Genomic DNA, 18,765 nt, shown 5'->3' on the forward strand with positions numbered 1-18,765 from the left:
CTTCTTAATATGGATCAGTGTCCCATCAACAGGACAGTTGTTGCTCAATATGAATAATGTGATGTCGTTTTATACAAACAAAAACGCACAATTGGCCCAGCGTCGTCTGGTTTTGGCATCAATGTAAATAAGAATTTGTACTGACTTGCCTAGTTAAATAAAGGTTAAATAAAAAAATAACTTAAGTTCTTACTGATTTTTATTTATTTATTTGTGGTAGACTGACTTCAAAGAGACCACATTCAAGTCCTCCATCCCCCACTTAGTCTGACGGCTGCTCTATGGCTCCACAACAAACCCCCTCCCAGCCATCTAGAGGTGTGAATACCCAGCCAGCCTACAAGTAGAGGATGCTATGTGCTTTACAGCAAAAAGACTTGGGACCAGCAGCACAATCTTGTGTAGAGGGTGTTCTAAATCTTGTAATTGTAAATAGTGTGTACATTTTAAATATATATTTTTTACTGTGTGTGTGGTTGGTTCACTTATGACATTAGATCAGTGTTGGCTGCTAACTTGGTCCTTAAATATTTCACTTTGTTTTTTTTTTTTTATTTTACTAGGCAAGTCAGTTAAGAACAAATTCTTATTTTCAATGATGGCCTAGGAACAGTGGGTTAACTGCCTGTTAAGGGGCAGAACGACAGATTTGTACCTTGTCAGCTCGGGGATTTGAACTTGCAACCTTTCGGTTACTAGTCCAACACTCTCACCACTAGGCTACCCTGCCGCCCCCCACTAGGCTACCCTGCCGCCCCCCGTTTGGAGGCATTGAATAAGCATTCTTGTCGTGTCTCCTGTTAGTAATTTTATGTATGGAAAATAATAATCCATAATGTATGACAATCCTGGGAGTGTGTAGACTTGTATGTTTTCTATAGTTTGGTACATTTTCTAGAACCTATTCGGTCACTTGGGTACATTTGAGGAAATCGTGAAGGACACCTGGGTGACTTCACACTAAATGTCATGTAGCTTGCTCATTCTTGAAGTTATAAGTCTGAAACTTTGCACACACTGTTGCCTTATTGTAGACACCATCTAAATGACAGCTTCCCAACTGAATGTGTGGCTTGTCTCTTGCATTTCAAAGATGGTACCAAAAAATATTTTTTTTTCTTTGTATTTTCTTTAACCAGATCTAATGTGTTATATTCTCCTACATTAATTTCACATTTCCACAAACTTCAAAGTGTTTCCTTTCAAATGGTATCAAGAATATGCACATACTTGCTTCATTGCCTGAGCTACAGGCAGTTAGATTTGGGTATGTCAATTTAGGCGAACATTAAAGAGGGGCTGATCTTTAAGAGGTTCACGAGACAGGCACTTTTACTAAGCAAGGCCACAAAGTGAGATCCCAAAGGACATATGAGGAATGTCAAGTATGAATTGAACATATAAATATAATATCCCATCATATTGCAAGACAATGCTAGCTACATTATAACAAAGCAATGAAAACAATGGATGCAACAAGAGGAGCTTAGCTGCACACTGACTAGGGTTTGAAAGGGTAAGAAATTTACAGTTAAATTTCCTGAATTTTTCCATAGGAAGTTAAGCCCTGGAATTTGGGGAATTTTGCTGAAATTCATCAACAAAAGTTAGCCTATAACAGTGCACCTTTATTTTGTGGGATAGCATACACCACTCCAACCAGACATGCTTCATCTACTCATTTTCTGGATGCAGAGTTCAACAGAGTTCAGGTGAAGGTCAAGCAAATCAGAGAACACAGACAACTGCAATTATCTCTGATGGGTGGTTGAATGCTAGTGGGCAAGGAATAATTAACTACATCATCTCCACCCCTCAACCAGTATTCTACAAGAGCACAGACAAGGGACAGCAGACACACTGGTCTCTACATTGCAGATGAGCTGAAGGCAGTCAATGACCTTGGACCACAGAAGGTATTTGCACTGGTGACAGACAATGCTGCGAACACGAAGGCTGCTTGGTCTAAAGTGGAGGAGTCCTACCCTCACATCACACCTATTGGCTGTGCTAATCATGCATTGAATCTGATCCTCATGGACATCATGGCACTGAAAACAATGGATACACTACAAGAAAGCCAAGGAAATGATTAGGTATGTGAAGGGTCATCAAGTTATAGCAGCCATCTACCTCACCAAGCAAAGTGAGAAGAATAAGAGCACCACATTGAAGCTGCCCAGCAACACAGGTGGTGGTGTGATGTTTGAGAGTCTCCTGGAGGGGAAGGAGTCTCTCCATGAAATGGCCATATCACAGTCTGCCGATATGGACAGCCCCATCAAGAGGATACTCCTGGATGATGTATTTTGGGAGAGAGCAGTAAGCAGCCTGAAACCTATAGCAGTAGCCATTGCACAGATTGAGGTTGACGATGCCATCCTGTCTGATGTTCAGACTCTGCTTGCAGATTTAAGTGAAGAAAGCCGTACTGCCCTGCCCACTACACTGTTGCTCCAAGCAGAGGAAACTGCAGTTCTAAAATACATCAAAAAGTGTGAAGACTTCTGCCTGAAGCACATTTTACGCCGCAGCGTACATGTTGGACCCCAAGTATGCTGGTAAGAGCATCCTGTTTGGTGCAGAGATCAACAAGGCCTATGGTGTCATCACTACCGTGTCTCGCCACCTTGGCCTGGGTGAGGGCAAGGTTCTTGGCAGTCATGCGAAGTACACTTCTAGACAAGTTTCTAGACAATCAATTTACAGATGTTAAAAATGTTTTTGGGAGATGCGATTTGATCGTCGAGGATCATTCAATATTCCCTTTTGATGTTCAGTGAAATCATCCCATGTGAAGAGTCAACTCATTTAATTAAAGTTCAATTCATAACTAAATTGTTTTTTTTATTTATATTGGAAGGATTTAATAATTTGCAATTAAGTCCACTTATGATAAGGTAAAAGTTTTCTGTTTCAGTCTCCATATGATATGGTAAATATATCCAATGCAAAAAACAGCTACATTTAAAATGGTATTAATAATAATAATAATAATAATAATAATAATAATAATAAGCATTTATTCACATATATTCCCACTGAAAGTTTCCACCTCTGAATATTCCCCAAAATGTGCAACCTAGCCTGATAGAAGCCAGGGAGATTTAAGATTATATGTAATTAGTCCGTTCTGAAAGTGGAACCTACCCAGGCTCAGCAACCTTGACTACCTTGGGTAAATGTAACATAGTAAATCTGTCCCTCTCCATTTAGTATGATACACAAATTAATACATATATTACGTTTCATAATGTATGTCCATCATCCATTTCATATGATATGTTACAAATAGCAATTTGTACAATGTGTTATGAATTTGCAATACGTATAAAATGTTACAAATTCCGACTTGTTGCCGCTAATATTGGCTGGGCTAATAATAACAACAGCGCAAGCCTATAGATACACTTTCCTACTCATTCATTACTGCTGCACTGCTTGCTGTAGCCCTGAGAGGAAATAGGAAGAACACACATTTTATGGCTTATAAAAGTGTTGAATACAAAGTGTTGACAGTGCTGAGTAAGAACTTAAGGTCACTTCTAAAAACAGCAGCTCTTTGCTGTATTCATTGACATTCTCTCTCTAGTCATGGTTTTAAACGCTTTGAAATCTACATTACATTTACATTTAAGTCATTTGGCAGACGCTCTTATCCAGAGCGACTTACAAATTGGTGAATTCACCTTATGACATCCAGTGGAACAGCCACTTTACAATAGTGCATCTAAATCATTTAAGGGGGGGGTGAGAAGGATTACTTTATCCTATCCTAGGTATTCCTTAAAGAGGTATGGAGGTGTCTCCGGAAGGTGGTGATTGACTCCGCTGTCCTGGCGTCGTGAGGGAGTTTGTTCCACCATTGGGGGGCCAGAGCAGCGAACAGTTTTGACTGGGCTGAGCGGGAACTGTACTTCCTCAGTGGTAGGGAGGCGAGCAAGCCAGAGGTGGATGAACGCAGTGCCCTTGTTTGGGTGTAGGGCCTGATCAGAGCCTGGAGGTACTGCGGTGCCGTTCCCCTCACAGCTCCGTAGGCAAGCACCATGGTCTTGTAGCGGATGTGAGCTTCAACTGGAAGCCAGTGGAGAGAGCGGAGGAGCGGGGTGACGTGAGAGAACTTGGGAAGGTTGAACACCAGACGGGCTGCGGCGTTCTGGGTGAGTTGTAGGGGTTTAATGGCACAGGCAGGGAGCCCAGCCAACAGCGAGTTGCAGTAATCCAGACGGGAGATGACAAGTGCCTGGATTAGGACCTGCGCCGCTTCCTGTGTGAGGCAGGGTCGTACTCTGCGGATGTTGTAGAGCATGAACCTACAGGAACGGGCCACCGCCTTGATATTAGTTGAGAACGACAGGGTGTTGTCCAGGATCACGCCAAGGTTCTTAGCGCTCTGGGAGGAGGACACAATGGAGTTGTCAACCGTGATGGCGAGATCATGGAACGGGCAGTCCTTCCCCGGGAGGAAGAGCAGCTCCGTCTTGCCGAGGTTCAGCTTGAGGTGGTGATCTGTCATCCACACTGATATGTCTGCCAGACATGCAGAGATGCGATTCGCCACCTGGTCATCAGATCAAATCTCACATTATTAATTTTGCCGTTGCCTTTTTTCTTTTTTTTGCCTGCTACTTTACTGCAGACTCGGTCATCTGAGCAATCTGATTGACCAGCGGTAGCATAGTGCACTTGATTTCCTCACCAGGTCCACCGGGAAGGCAGAATTGGTACCTTCAGACATGAAATGGCAACAATTTGCCTACCTGGCACGCAGGGCAGTGGAATTGGCTGCACCTACCACCAACAGCCCGAGACTAACAAAATAAAATAGGAACACAAGGTTTAATCGTTAGGTTTTTTACAGAAATGTTCGGGCTTTCAAAAAGAAATGCCTTGGAAATCGACAAGTCGATCGCTGAGTTAGGAGAAGTGTTAGCCAACATGCTGCATAGTTGCAAAGTAGCTAAAAAGTTGTAGCTAAGTACTAATTAGTGCAAATGTTAAAGTTGACCTTGATCAGATTCGAACACGCAACCTTTGGGTCGCTAGACATTCGCATTATACGCCCACACATCCACCTCTCCTTTCTGTAACCATACCAAACGTAACATACAGTATCATACTCATTTGAGTGTCCCGGATTTAACTTTACTATGTTACGTCTAGTTTATGAGACCAGGCTGGGCTCAGTGGTTTCATAATAGCATATACAGACACTCCCTGCCATTCTACAACCTGAGTATCGGGCGACAAAGACTAGTTTAATTACACGGTTGTAGCAGTGTTAATGCTGGTCAGGCTAAGAGGTTGCTTTAAGACACATATGTCAGAGTCAAGGCCCGCGGGCCACATCCGGCCCGCGAGAAGGTTTTTTACGGCCCCTGGGATGATCTTGATTTATTATTAGAACCGGCCCGCAGACCGCAGCAAGCCGGCAGCCCGCAGATCTTTTACACGCACCAATACTACATTTCCCACAATGCAACGGTGACGCACCGAGCAGTAGGCTGCTTCATTTCAATATTTATTGGCACAGCAGTCGTCAGCATCACAGTAAAATTAACTTTCAGATACCCATCAAAAATGGCAAAACGGAAGGTGGACACTGAGAACCGGGGTTTCAAACAAGGTGGGAGTCGGAGTATATGTTCACGGAGGTAGCTGGAAAACCTGTGTGTCTTCTGTGTGGAGAAAGTGTGGCGGTACTGAAAGAGTATAATCTGAGACGACATTATGAAACGAAACACGCGGACAAAAACAAGAATATGGACATGGAACAAAGGCTACAAAAGGCAGAGGAATTAAAACGAGGCCTCAAATCTCGACAGGCTCTGTTCAAAAAAGCCAAATCACAAGGCCAGGCTGCTGTCAAGGCCAGTTTTATTTTGGCAGAAGAGATCGCTAAATCAGCCCGGCCATTTACGGAGGGGGATTTCATCAAAAACTGCATGATTAAAGTTTGTGACGAAGTTTGCCCAGAAAAAAGGCAACTCTTTTTAAATGTGAGTCTGAGCAGAAACACCATTGCCGAGAGAGTAGACCAGTTGTCCATCAATCTAAAAGAGCAGCTTGTGAAAAAGGGAAAAGATTTCATTGCATATTCCTTGGCTGTGGATGAGAGCACCGACATTTCTGACATTGCCCAGTTGTCAATTTTCATCCGCGGAGTGGACTCCAGCCTAAGCGTGACAGAGGAGTTTTTGGCTTTACGTCCTATGCATGGCACAACTACGGGGCATGATTTGTATGAAGAGGTGTCAAGATGTGTAAATGAGATGGAGCTGCCTTGGGAAAAACTCGTGGGTTTGACAACCGACGGAGCACCTGCGATGTGTGGACACAGGAGCGGACTGGTGGCGAAGATACGGGAAAAGATGCAAGAGGAAAACGCGACAGGTGAGCTGACAGCTTATCATTGTATCATACACCAGGAAGCGTTGTGCGGTAAAGCCTTGAAAATGGAGCATGTAATGAGCATCATCACGCGCACAGTTAACTTTATCAGAGCCAAAGGTTTGAATCACCGCCAGTTCAAGGCATTTCTGACGGAGTTAGAAACGGAGCATGGTGATTTGCCTTATCACACAGAGGTGCGATGGCTAAGCCAGGGAAAGGTGCTTCAAAGATGTTTCGAGCTTCGTGAGGAGATTTGTCTGTTCTTGGACAGCAAAGGGAAAGACACAACACAACTCCGAGACGAAATGTTTCTGTGTGAAATGGCTTTTCTGTGTGACATTACGAGTCATCTGAATGCAATGAACTTGCAGCTGCAGGGTCGGGATCATGTCATCTCTGATATGTACAGTACAGTGAAGGCATTTAAAACCAAACTGACTCTGTGGGAGACGCAGATGCGGAAAGAAAATTTGAGCCACTTTCCCAGCTGCCAGACCATGAAAGAGAAGCTCTCTACCAGTGCGTTCCCGAGCGCACAGTTGGCTGATAAAATAGGTATGCTTGCCGCTGACTTTCGACGCCGATTTGCTGACTTTGAAGCACAAAAAAGCAGGTTGGAACTGCTCGGTAACCCATTTGCTGTTGACGTGGAAAGCTCACCACCAAACCTCCAAATGGAGTTGATTGACCTCCAATGCAATGATGCACTGAGGGCAAAATATGCGGCAGTGGGTGCTGCGGAGTTCGCCCGTTTCCTCCCCGACACAATGCCCCAGCTGCGCATCCAAGCTGCTCAAACGTTGTCTATGTTTGGCAGCACATACCTGTGTGAACAACTTTTTCTTTGATGAACCTGAACAAAACATCACACAGAAGTCGACTTACTGCTGAACACCTCCACTCAATTCTGAGGATTTCCTCAGCTCAGAGCCTTACCCCGAACATTGATGAACTTGTGGAAAAGATGGGACACCACCAAGTATCACCCTCAACCTCAAACAAGTGAACATTACTGTGCAATCACATATTTAGAGTTTTTACTCAGTTCAAGTTTAAAAGTTAAAGTTTAATATTTGTTTTCACTGCATGTTACTTCTCCTTAAACAAAGTGTTGTTTTTGATTAATAGATTTTTGCACTTTATTTTATTGTATTTCAATCCAATTATATTTTAAAAATATTTCAGTTGAGTGGATGATAGAAAATTGCTATTATTGTTTTTTTCTTTGAAGTAAATTTAGCCCACTTTTGCTAAAATAGAAAATATAGGCTACTGATGGTGCCTTGAATACCGGTTTCTTTCATTTAATGTTCATGTTATGGGGATTTTTATATAAAGGAAATTTGTCTTTTGTGTCTGTTGAAAATTAAAGATTACTGACAGAGCCATGAGAAAAGGAAATTTGTCTTTTGTGTCTGTTGAAAATTAAAGATTACTGACAGAGCCATAAGAAAATATTGCTTTATTTATCTGATCATATTGGAATATATTTGTTAGGTTTTCAGTAGGTTCAATTAGGTTCACTAGACTATATGCGTCATTTAAAAATTTTTCAATGAACATTCGAACAGTCCGGCCCTCGGCTTGTAGCTAAATTTTTTATTTGGCCCTCCGTCCATTTGACTTTGACACCCCTGCTTTAAGAGAAGGATTCAAACTGAAACTGGAAAGCACAGATTAAAGGGATGGGCTGAAAAACTCACTCACTCCCACAACTAGACAATGTTACTTGTGTACTCGTAATGAAATAAATCTATTTTCAGTTAATAAGTAACTTGCAGGTAAATCATTGACAGGTTGCATTATGGATCTGTCACTGTTGGAGGTACTTTTTGTAATGTCAACATGCTATGCAGCTGATGTGTGAACAGAAGCCTCAAATTACTAGCATCAGTGACAAAGAGTTACAATAAAATGCCATAATGTACAAAAATAAATACTTAGTTCACTGACACTTTTTTGTATCACAATTTGATAAAATAGAATTTATATATATGTTTAATCTCCAATTAATTAATCTCCAATAAGCTACAGGCTATATACAGTTGAAGTCGGAAGTATACATACACTTAGGTTGGAGTCATTAAAACTAGTTTTTCAACCACTCCACAAATTTCTTGATAAACTGTAGTTTTGGCAAGTCGGTTAGGACATATACTTTGTGCATGACACGTAATTTTTCTAACAATTGTTTACAGATTATTTCACATATAATTCACTGCATAAGATGATTCCTGTGGGTCAGAAGTTTACATACACTCAGTTGACTGTGCCTTTAAACAGCTTGGAAAATTACTGAAAATGATGGCATGGCTTTAGAAGCTTCTGATAGGCTAATTGACATCATTTGAGTCAATTGGAGGTGTACCTATGGATGTATTTCAAGGTCTACCTTCAAACCCAGTGCCTCTCTGCTTGACATCATGGGAAAATCAAAAGATATCAGCCAAGACGTCAGAAAAAGAATTCCACAAGTCTGGTTCATCCTTGGGAGCAATTTTCAAACGTCTGAAGGTCCACGTTCATCTGTACAAACAATAGTACGCAGGTATAAACACCATGGGACCACGCAGCCTTCATACCACTCAGGAAGGAGACGAGTTCTGTCTCCTAGAGCTGAACGTACTTTGGTGCGAAAAGTGAAGTAAAGTGCTGTTTGAATTAGAGGTCGACCGATTATGATTTTTCAACACCGATACCGATTATTGGAGGGCCAAAAAAGCTGATACCGATTAAATCGACCAATTTTTGTAATTATTTTTTATTTGTAATAATGACAATTACAACAATACTGAATGAACACTTATTTTAACTTAATATACATCAATAAAATAAATTTAGCCTTAAGTAAATAATGAAAGATGTTCAATTTTGTTTGGTTCAATTTGGTAATGCAAAAACAGTGTTGGAGAAGAAAGTAAAAGTGCAATATGTGCTATGTAAGAAAGCTAACGTTTCAGTTCCTTGCTCAGAACATGAGAACATATGAAAGCTGGTGGTTCCTTTTAACAGTCTTCAATATTCCCAGGTAAGAAGTTTTAGGTTGGAGTTATTATAGGACTGGTTCCCTCTATACCATTTGTATTTCATCAACCTTTTGACTATTGGATGTTCTTATAGGCACTTTAGTATTGCCAGTGTAACAGTATAGCTTCCGTCCCTCTCCTCGCTCCTCCCTGGGCTTGAACCAGCAACACAACGACAACAGCCACCAACGAAGCAGTGTTACCCATGCAGAGCAAAGGGAACAACTACTAGAAGGCTCAGAGCGAGTGACGTTTGAAACGCTATTAGCATGCGCTAACTAGCTAGCCATATCACTTCAGTTACACCAACCTCATCTCGGGAGTTGATAGGCTTGAAGTCATAAGCAGCTCTTAGCAATGCCTGATGCACAGCTGTTTATGGCTTCAAGCCTACCGACTCCCGAGATTAGGCTGGCAATTCAAAGTGCCTATGAGAACATCCAATAGTCAAATGTATATGAAGTACAAATGGTATAGAGAGAAATAGTCGAAGCGTCATAATACCTATAATAACTATAATATAAAACTTAACTGGGAATATTGAACCACCAGCTTTCATATCTTCTGAGCAGACTTTAAAAAACATTTACATGGCACATATTGCACTTTTATTTTCTTCTCCAACACTGTGTTTTTGCATTATGTAAACCATATTGAACATGTTTCATTATTTGAGAGTAAATTGATTAAGTTCAAAATAAGTGGTCATTGTTCAATCAGTATTGTTGTAATTGTCATTATTACAAATATATTTATAATTTAAAAAAATGGTTTGTTTTTTGGTCCTCCAATAATCTGTATCGGTGTTGAAAAAACATTATCGGTCGACCTCTACCCTGGAGAGCAAATTCATTGAGATGAATAATTTTATAGCCAAAATATCTTAAGACATACTATAGGCCTATTTGAACACAAGAGGCTAAATACAAAAACCTCACTCCCTGCTTATACGGTTTGTATGATGAATCTTCACAGAATTTTTTTTCCATAAAGAAGATCTGCTAATTTCTCCCGAGAGACCAAGAGGGACGTTGACAAACCAAGAGGCAGCAGCCTTCTGCCTGTCTGGGAGAAATGTAGCCCTGACCTCATCATCATGTTGTTTTTTTACTGAGACTTCTCCAAAAAAGAGAGAAAAAAAGGGCTGAAATAGCAGAAGCAAAAAGTGCTTTGTGCAAGGCAGGTGACTTGTCTCCCAGTCTTCAGAGTATTCATCGGTCAGATCATGACACTATAGGCTATGGTGGTTAACTCACTTCCTGTTTTATGTAACAAAAAGGTGAGTGAACACTGTCCTGGGGTCATTTCATCTTGTTCTTTAACTACTAAAGTAAGTTGGGCTGATTTCTATAAAATAATTAACACTCTTTGGCACACCAGTTAGGCTACTGTGTGTTACCAGTGTTAACATTTGCACAATATACAGAACGGAGCTATCAGGTACTTTATTATTTGAAATATTTGAGATATAAAATAAACATCTGAATTCATCTGTGTGTTCCGATCTCCAGGGTCGGCATTCCATTCTGAACGGTTTGGAATTAAGATCAGCCATTCTATTCTGAGTTTCTAGACTGAACGGCCACTACAGACATTGTGATGATATGATTTTTCATTCAAGTTAAATTCAGTTGAAATATTGCTGATGCAATGGTACAGTAGCCTACTGTTATCTTTGTTGAGGATTTTGGCATGCTCATTCAAATCCCCTAGAGAGCACAAGGATATTCTGTAAGTGCCACAATGATTTAGCCAAGCTGAGAACACTGTTTCAGTATGCAGCCCATCTAAAAATAAAGAAAGGTTTTCTAACACTGAATGATTCGGGCAGCACAAAATATATTATTGCCTTTTGGCAGGAAAGGGCAATCCAATCCTTGAATACAAAGCCCATATATGTAACAATTACTATGACAGAGTATCTCTAGACTGAGAAAGAGGCAAATGTCTCAGACTGGCACCCGGGCTAGAGAAAAACAAGGGTCTGGGGCCTGGGCATTACGTTACTTCCTCAACCTCTTTGTCTGGTAGTGGTTTAGAACTTCCTTTGAAAAGATGTAGCCATTTGTACTGATTCACATGAACACATTCTGAGTGGAATGACTCAATTCAAAAGGAGTAATTAAAAGTAACTTATTTCTGTCTCTCAGTACATTGTCAAAAACACAAAACCAACGATTAAAAACAGGGATTGTATTTGGCCGGGGCTCAAAATAGGCCTTGGCCGGGGCTCAAAATAGGCCTAATCTTTGAGTTAGACAGTACAGCACATGAAGAGTACAGTTACAATCATACGATGAAATGCAACCTTCAAGACCTAATAGCATGTTTCATCTGGGATGCAAGATGTAACTACAAAAAGGTCCACATTTTTTCCTTAATTTCATTGCTATTTCAAATGTTAAAATATAACTTCCCATAGGCAGTGGAAATTAACAGACTCCTTTATGCGATATTGGCCGGTCCTCAATCAACACAAAATTTCCCATAATGACGAAGCAAAAACACGCAAATATTATAAGACAAAAAAAACTGAAATATCACATTTACATAACTATTCAGACCCTTTACTCAGTACTTTGTTGAAGCACCTTTGGCAGCGATTACAGACTAGACTATTCGTGGGTTTGATGCTAAAAGCTGGGCACATCTGTCTTTGGGGAGTTTCTCCCATTCTTCTCTGTAGATCCTCTCAAGCTCTGTCAGGTTGGCTGGGGAGCATCGCAGCACAGATGTTCAGGTCTCTCCAGATATGTTAGATCGGGTTCAAATCCGGGCCACTCAAGGACATTTAGAGACCTATCCCGAAGCCACTCCTGTGTTGTCTTGGCTGTGTACATAAGGTCGTTGTCCTGTTGGAAGGTGAACCTTCACACCAGTCTGAGGTCCTAAGCGCTCTGGAGCAGGTTTTCATCAAAGATCTCTGTACTTTACTCCATTCATCTTTCTCTCGGTCCTGACTAGTCTCCCAGTCCCTGCCGCTAAATAACATCCCCACAGCATGATACTGCCACCACCCATGCTTCACCGTAGGGATGGTGCCAGATTTCTCCAGACGTGACGATTGGCATTCAAGCCATAGCGTTCAATCTTGGTTTCATCAGAACAGAGAATGTTTATCATGGTCTGAGAGTAGTTTAGTTGCCTTTAGGCAAATTTCAAGCAGGCTGTCATGTGCCTTTTACTGACGAGTGGCTTCCGTCTGGCCACTCCCCCATAAAGGCCTGATTGGTGGAGTGCTAACAAGATGGTTGTCCTTTTGGAAGGTTATCCCATTTCACAGAGGAATTCTGGAGCTCTGTCAGAGTGACCATCGGGTTCTTGGTCACCTCTCTGACCAAGGCCCTTCTCCCCTGATTGCTCAGTTTGGCTGGGCGGCTAGCTCTAGAAAAAGTCTGTTTGGAACCACCTCTTCCATTTAAGAATAATGGTTGCCAATGTGTTCTTGGGGACCTTCAATGCTGCAGAAATGTTTTGGTACTTTTCTCCAGATCTGTGCCTTAACACAATCCTGTCTCAGAGGTCAATGGAGAATTCCTTTGACCTTAAGGCATGGTTTTTGTGCTGAAATACACTGTAAACTGTGGGACCTTATACAGACAGGTGTGTGCCTTTCCAAAGCATGTCCAATCAATTTAACTTACCACAGATGGACTCCAATCAAGTTTTTAGAAACATCTCAATGATGATCAATGGAAAGAGGTTGTACCTCAGCTCAACGTCTCATTGCAAAGGGACTGAATAATTATTTCCATACTTTTTTTTTGTTTTTTTATTCCTAAAAACCTGTTTTCACTTTTTCATTATGGGGTATTGTGTAGATTGAGGAGGAAAAATTGTTATTTCATCCATTTTAGAATAAGGCTGGAACTTAAAATGTGGAAAAGGTCAAGGTGTCTGAATACTTCCCGAATGCACTGTAAATGTCTGGGGGCTGGACTTGGGCTGGCTTGGCGCAAAGAAACACCAGCAGGTCAAAATGTCTTATTTTTTCCAGGCTATCAATCAAATTAACCACACATAAGAACCAGCAAAGCTGAACCATCTAATCGACAGACCCTCTGCACCGCGTTGTTCCCTCAATTTGCCCCTCCCCCCTCTTTGGCAGCAATCAGAAGCATGCTGACCATGCACCCCACAAGACATGTCACCAGAGGTCTCTTCATAGTCCCCAAGTCCAGAACAGACTACAAGAGGTGCACAGTACTACATAGAGCCGTGACTTCACGGAACTCTATTCCACATCAGGTAACAGATGCAAGGCAGTAGATTCAGAATTTTAAAAAGACAAAAATACACCTTTTGGAACAGCAGGGATCGGGAAGCAACACACACATGGGCACAGATGATAACATACGCACTACACACACAGATTGTGTGTTGTAGATACACTACCGGTCAAAGGTTTTAGAAGACCTACTCATTCAAGGGTTTTTCTTTGTTTTTAATATTTTCTAAATTGTAGAATTATAGTAAAGACATCAAAAACTACAAAACAACACACATAGAATCATGTAGTAACCAAAATAGTATTCTTCAAATAGCCACCCTTTGCCTTGACGACGGCATTGCACACTTTTGGCATTCTCTCATCCAGCTTCACCTTGAATGCTTTTCCAACAGTCTTGAAGGAGTTGCTTTTCCTTCACTCTGCAGTCCGACTCATCCCAAACCATCTCAATTTGGTTGAGGTCGGGGGATTGTGTAGGCCAGGTCATCTGATGCAGCACTACATCACTCCACTTATTGGTAAAATAGCCCTTACACAGCCCAGAGGTGTGTTGGGTCATTGTCCTGTTGAAAAACAAAATTATCGTCCCACTAAGCGCAAATCAGATGGGATGGCGTATCGCTGCAGAATACGGTGGTAGCCATGCAGGTTAAGTGTGCCTTGAATTCTAAATAAATCACAGATAGCGTCTCCAGCAAAGTACCCCCACACCCTAACACCTCCATGCTTTACAGTGGAAAATACACATGCGGAGATCATCCGTTCACCCACACCGCGGTTGGAACCAAATATCTCCAATTTGGACTCGAGAACAAAGGACAGATTTCCACCGGTTTAACGTCCATTGCTTGTGTTTCTTTGCCCAAGCAAGTCTCTTCTTATTGGTGTCCTTTATTAGTGGTTTCTTTGCAGCAATTTGACCAAAGTCCTGATTCACACAGTCTCCTCTGAACAGGTGATGTTGAGATGTCTGTTACTTGAACTCTGAAGAATTTATTTGGGCTGGTAACACTAATGAACTTATACTTCGCAGCAGAGGTAACTTGGTCTTCCAATCCTGTGGCTGTCCTCATGAGCAAGTTTCATCACAGCGCTTGGTTTTTTCGACTGCACTTGAAGAAACTTTCAAAGATCTTGAAATTTCCTCATTGACTGACATTCATGTCTTAAAGTAATGGACTGTCGTTTCTCTTTGCTTATTTGAGCTGTTCTTGCCATAATATGGACTTAGTCTTTTAACATATAGGCCCATCTTATACCCCCTACCTTGTCACAACACAACTGATTGGCTCAGGAGGAAATCAAGTCCACAAATGAACTTTTAAGAAGGCACGCCTGTTAATTGAAATGCATTCCAGGTGACTGAAGCTGGTTGAGAGAATGCCAAGAGTGGGCAAAGATATCATCAAGGTTAAGGGTGGCTATTTGAAGAAACTCAAATATTTGTATTGGTTACGACATGATTCCATGTGTGTTATTTCATAGTTGATGTCTACACTATTAGTCTACAATGTAGAAAACAGTACAAATAAAGAAAACCCTTGAATGAGTAGGTGTTCTCAAACTTTTGCCCGGTAGTGTTTGTGGTAGTGGAGTAGGGGCCTGAGTGCACACACTTGCTTTGTGAAATCTGTTCTGAATGTATTGTAGTTTTTAAAATTGTAGAACTTTTTTTTTGCCAGACCCCAGGAAGAGTCTACTGATGTGTCACACAGTAGTCTATTGATGTTCTGTATTATGTTTCTCATGTTTTGTGTGGATCCCAGGAAGAGTGGGGATGGGGATCCATAATAAATATGCATACAAATATAGGAGGGGAGGGATAGTGTATTAAGGGTAGAGAAAATCTATATTGTGATACATTTCCTGAATTGATGCGATAACGACAAATAGAAAAACAAGTTTATAACAATGTGCACCACAGTTTATTAATGTATTCTCGTTTAAAATACTACTACTAGTTTAATGGTTGGAGCTTTCAATTGTTCCATTAACAGTCACCCATATTAGTGACTTAATTTCATTTCTAACTTCACATTTCTCTAATATAGGTTACTTATCGTAATGAACGCTATCAGCAAAATGCCTGGGGCTGCATTCATCTCTAAAAACAAGTGACATTAACAGAGAAAGTCAGATTCCAACACTTAAGAATGCCACAAATAATATTTTTGTACAGCCCAAACCCAATCATTAACAAAACGCCTGTCTCAATCACTGATCAGGAATGAAGGAAATGTTGAGCTGTGTGACACACAGAAAGTGTGTGTGTGACAGTCACATGGCCCCTCAGTACAGACACAGATACAGTCTGACACAATCAAAAGGGGGAGCGTGGACTCAGACTGAAGAAAGACACTTTATAGATATGAAACAGTGGGATCAGGGGTAGACAGAAATACAGTTACAGTGCCTTCAGAAAGTACTCACACCACTTTACTTTTTACAGATTTTGTTGCATTACGAAGTGGGATTAAAACTGATTGCATTGTACATTTTGTTAACGATCTACACAAAATGCTCTAATGTCAAAGTGGAAGAAAAATTTGAATATGACTTTGTTATTATTGGAAATATATATTGCTTGAATAAGTATTCAACACCCTGAATCAATACATGTTAGAACAACCTTTGGGATCGATACCAGATATGAGTCTTTCTGGCTAAGTCTTAAAGATTATTGCACAATAGAGGACGGGCGATTTCAAGTTGTCATAATCGGTAATCTGCTGTTTTGGATGCCGATTACATTGCAATCCACGAGGAGACCACCTGTTACGCAAGTGCAGCAAGGAGCCACGGTAAGTTGAAAGTTAGCATTAAACTTATCTTATGAAATAAAATCAACCTTAACATAATCACTAGTTAACTACACATGGTTGATGATACTACTAGTTTAACTAGCTTGTCCTGCTTTGCATATAATCAATGAGGTGCCTGTTAATTTATCATCGAATCAGAACCTACTTTGCCAAAGGGGTGATGAATTAACAAAAGCACATTCGCGGGAAAAAAAAGCACAATCGTTGCACAAATGTACCTAACCATAAACATCAATGCCTTTCTCAAAATCAATACACAGAAGTATATACACTGCTCAAAAAAATAAAGGGAACACCAAAATAACACATCCTACATCTGAATGAAATATTCTTATTAAATACTTTTTTCTTTACATAGTTGAATGTGCTGACAACAAAAAAAAATCACACAAAAATGATCAATGGAAATCAAATGTATCAACCCATGGGAGGTCTGGATTTGGAGTCACACTCAAAATTAAAGTGGAAAACCACACTACAGGCTGATCCAACTTTGATGTAATGTCCTTAAAACAAGTCAAAATGAGGCTCAGTAGTGTGTGTGTGGCCTCCACGTGCCTGTATGACCTCCCTACAACGCCTGGGCATGCTCCTGATGAGGTGGCGGATGGTCTCCTGAGGGATCTCCTCCCAGACCTGGACTAAAGCATCCGCCAACTCCTGGACAGTCTGTGGTGCAACATGGCGTTGGTGGATGGAGCGAGACATGATGTCCCAGATGTGCTCAATTGGATTCAGGTCTGGGGAACGGGCGGGCCAGTCCATAGCATCAATGCCTTCCTCTTGCAGGAACTGCTGACACACTCCAGCCACATGAGGTCTAGCATTGACTTGCATTAGGAGGAACCCAGGCCCAACCGCACCAGCACATGGTCTCACAAGGGGTCTGAGGATCTCATCTCGATACCTAATGGCTGTCAGGCTACCCTCTGGCCAGCACATGGAGGGCTGTGTGGCCCCCCCAAAGAAATGCCACCCCACACCATGGACTGACCCACCGCCAAACCGGTCATGCTGGACGATGTTGCAGGCAGCAGAACGTTCTCCACGGCGTCTCCAAACTGTCACGTCTGTCACGTGCTCAGTGTGAACCTGCTTTCATCTGTGAATAGCACAGGGCGCCAGTGGCAAATTTGCCAATCTTGGTGTTCTCTGGGAAATGCCAAATGTCCTGCACGGTGTTGGGCTGTAAGTACAACCCCCTCCTGTGGACGTCGGGCCCTCATACCACCCTCATGGAGTCGGTTTCTGACCGTTTGAGCAGACACATGCACATTTGTGGCCTGCTGGAGGTCATTTTGCAGGGCTCTGGCAGTGATCCTCCTTGCACAAAGGCGGAGGTAGCGGTCCTGCTGCTGTGTTGTTGCCCTCCCACGGCCTCCTCCACGTCTCCTGATGTACTGGCCTGTCTCCTGGTAGCGCCTCCATGCTCTGGTCACTATGCTGACAGACACAGGAAACCTTCTTGCCACAGCTCGCATTGATGTTCCATCCTGGATGAGCTGCACTACTTGAGCCACTTCTGGGTTGTAGACTCCGTCTCATGCTATCACTAGAGTGAAAGCACCACCAGCATTCAAAAGTGACCAAAACATCAGCCAGGAAGCATAGGAACTGAGAAGTGGTCTGTGGTCACCAACTGCAGAACCACTCCTTTATTGGGGGTGTCTTGCTAATTGCCTATAATGTCCACCTTTTGTCTATTCCATTTGCACAACAGCATGTGAAATGTATTGTCAATCAGTGTTGCTTCCTAAGTGGACAGTTTGATTTCACAGAAGTGTGATTGACTTGGAGTTACATTGTGTTGTTTAAGTGTTCCCTTTCTTTTTTTCCCTTTATTTTTTTGAACAGTGTGTTTTTCTTAAACCTGCATAATTAGTTAAAAGAAATTCATGTTAACAGGCAATATTACCTAGGGAAAGTGTCACTTCTCTTGCGTTCAGTGCAAGCAGAGTCCGGGTATATGCAGCAGTTTGGGCCGCTTGCCTCGCTGCGAACTGTGTGAAGAGCATTTCTTCCAAACAAAGACCATCATTAATTTGCCAGAATTTAACATAATTATGACTTAACATTGCACAACCTTCAATGTAACAGCAATATTTAGACTTAGGGTTGCCACCCATTCGATAAAATACGGAATGGTTTCCGTATTTCACTGAAAGAATAAACCTTTTGTTTTCGAAATGCTAGTTTCCAGATTTGCCCATATAAATGACCAAAGGCTTGTATTTCTGTGTGTTTATTATATTTTAACTAAGTCCATGATTTGAAAGAGCAGTCTGACTGAGCG

At 41.6% G+C, this 18,765-nt stretch overlaps 1 protein-coding gene across 1 annotated transcript in view; it reads right to left on the minus strand.

Moving 5' to 3' along the window:
* The window catches only part of LOC135524674 (microtubule-associated protein 1B-like), a 52,089-nt gene that overhangs the window by 22,482 nt on the left and 10,842 nt on the right, over positions 1-18,765 (minus strand). The window lies entirely within an intron of this gene.

Source organism: Oncorhynchus masou, chromosome 31 (genome assembly GCF_036934945.1).
Source record: "Oncorhynchus masou masou isolate Uvic2021 chromosome 31, UVic_Omas_1.1, whole genome shotgun sequence".
NCBI classification, from domain to species: Eukaryota; Metazoa; Chordata; class Actinopteri; order Salmoniformes; family Salmonidae; genus Oncorhynchus; species Oncorhynchus masou.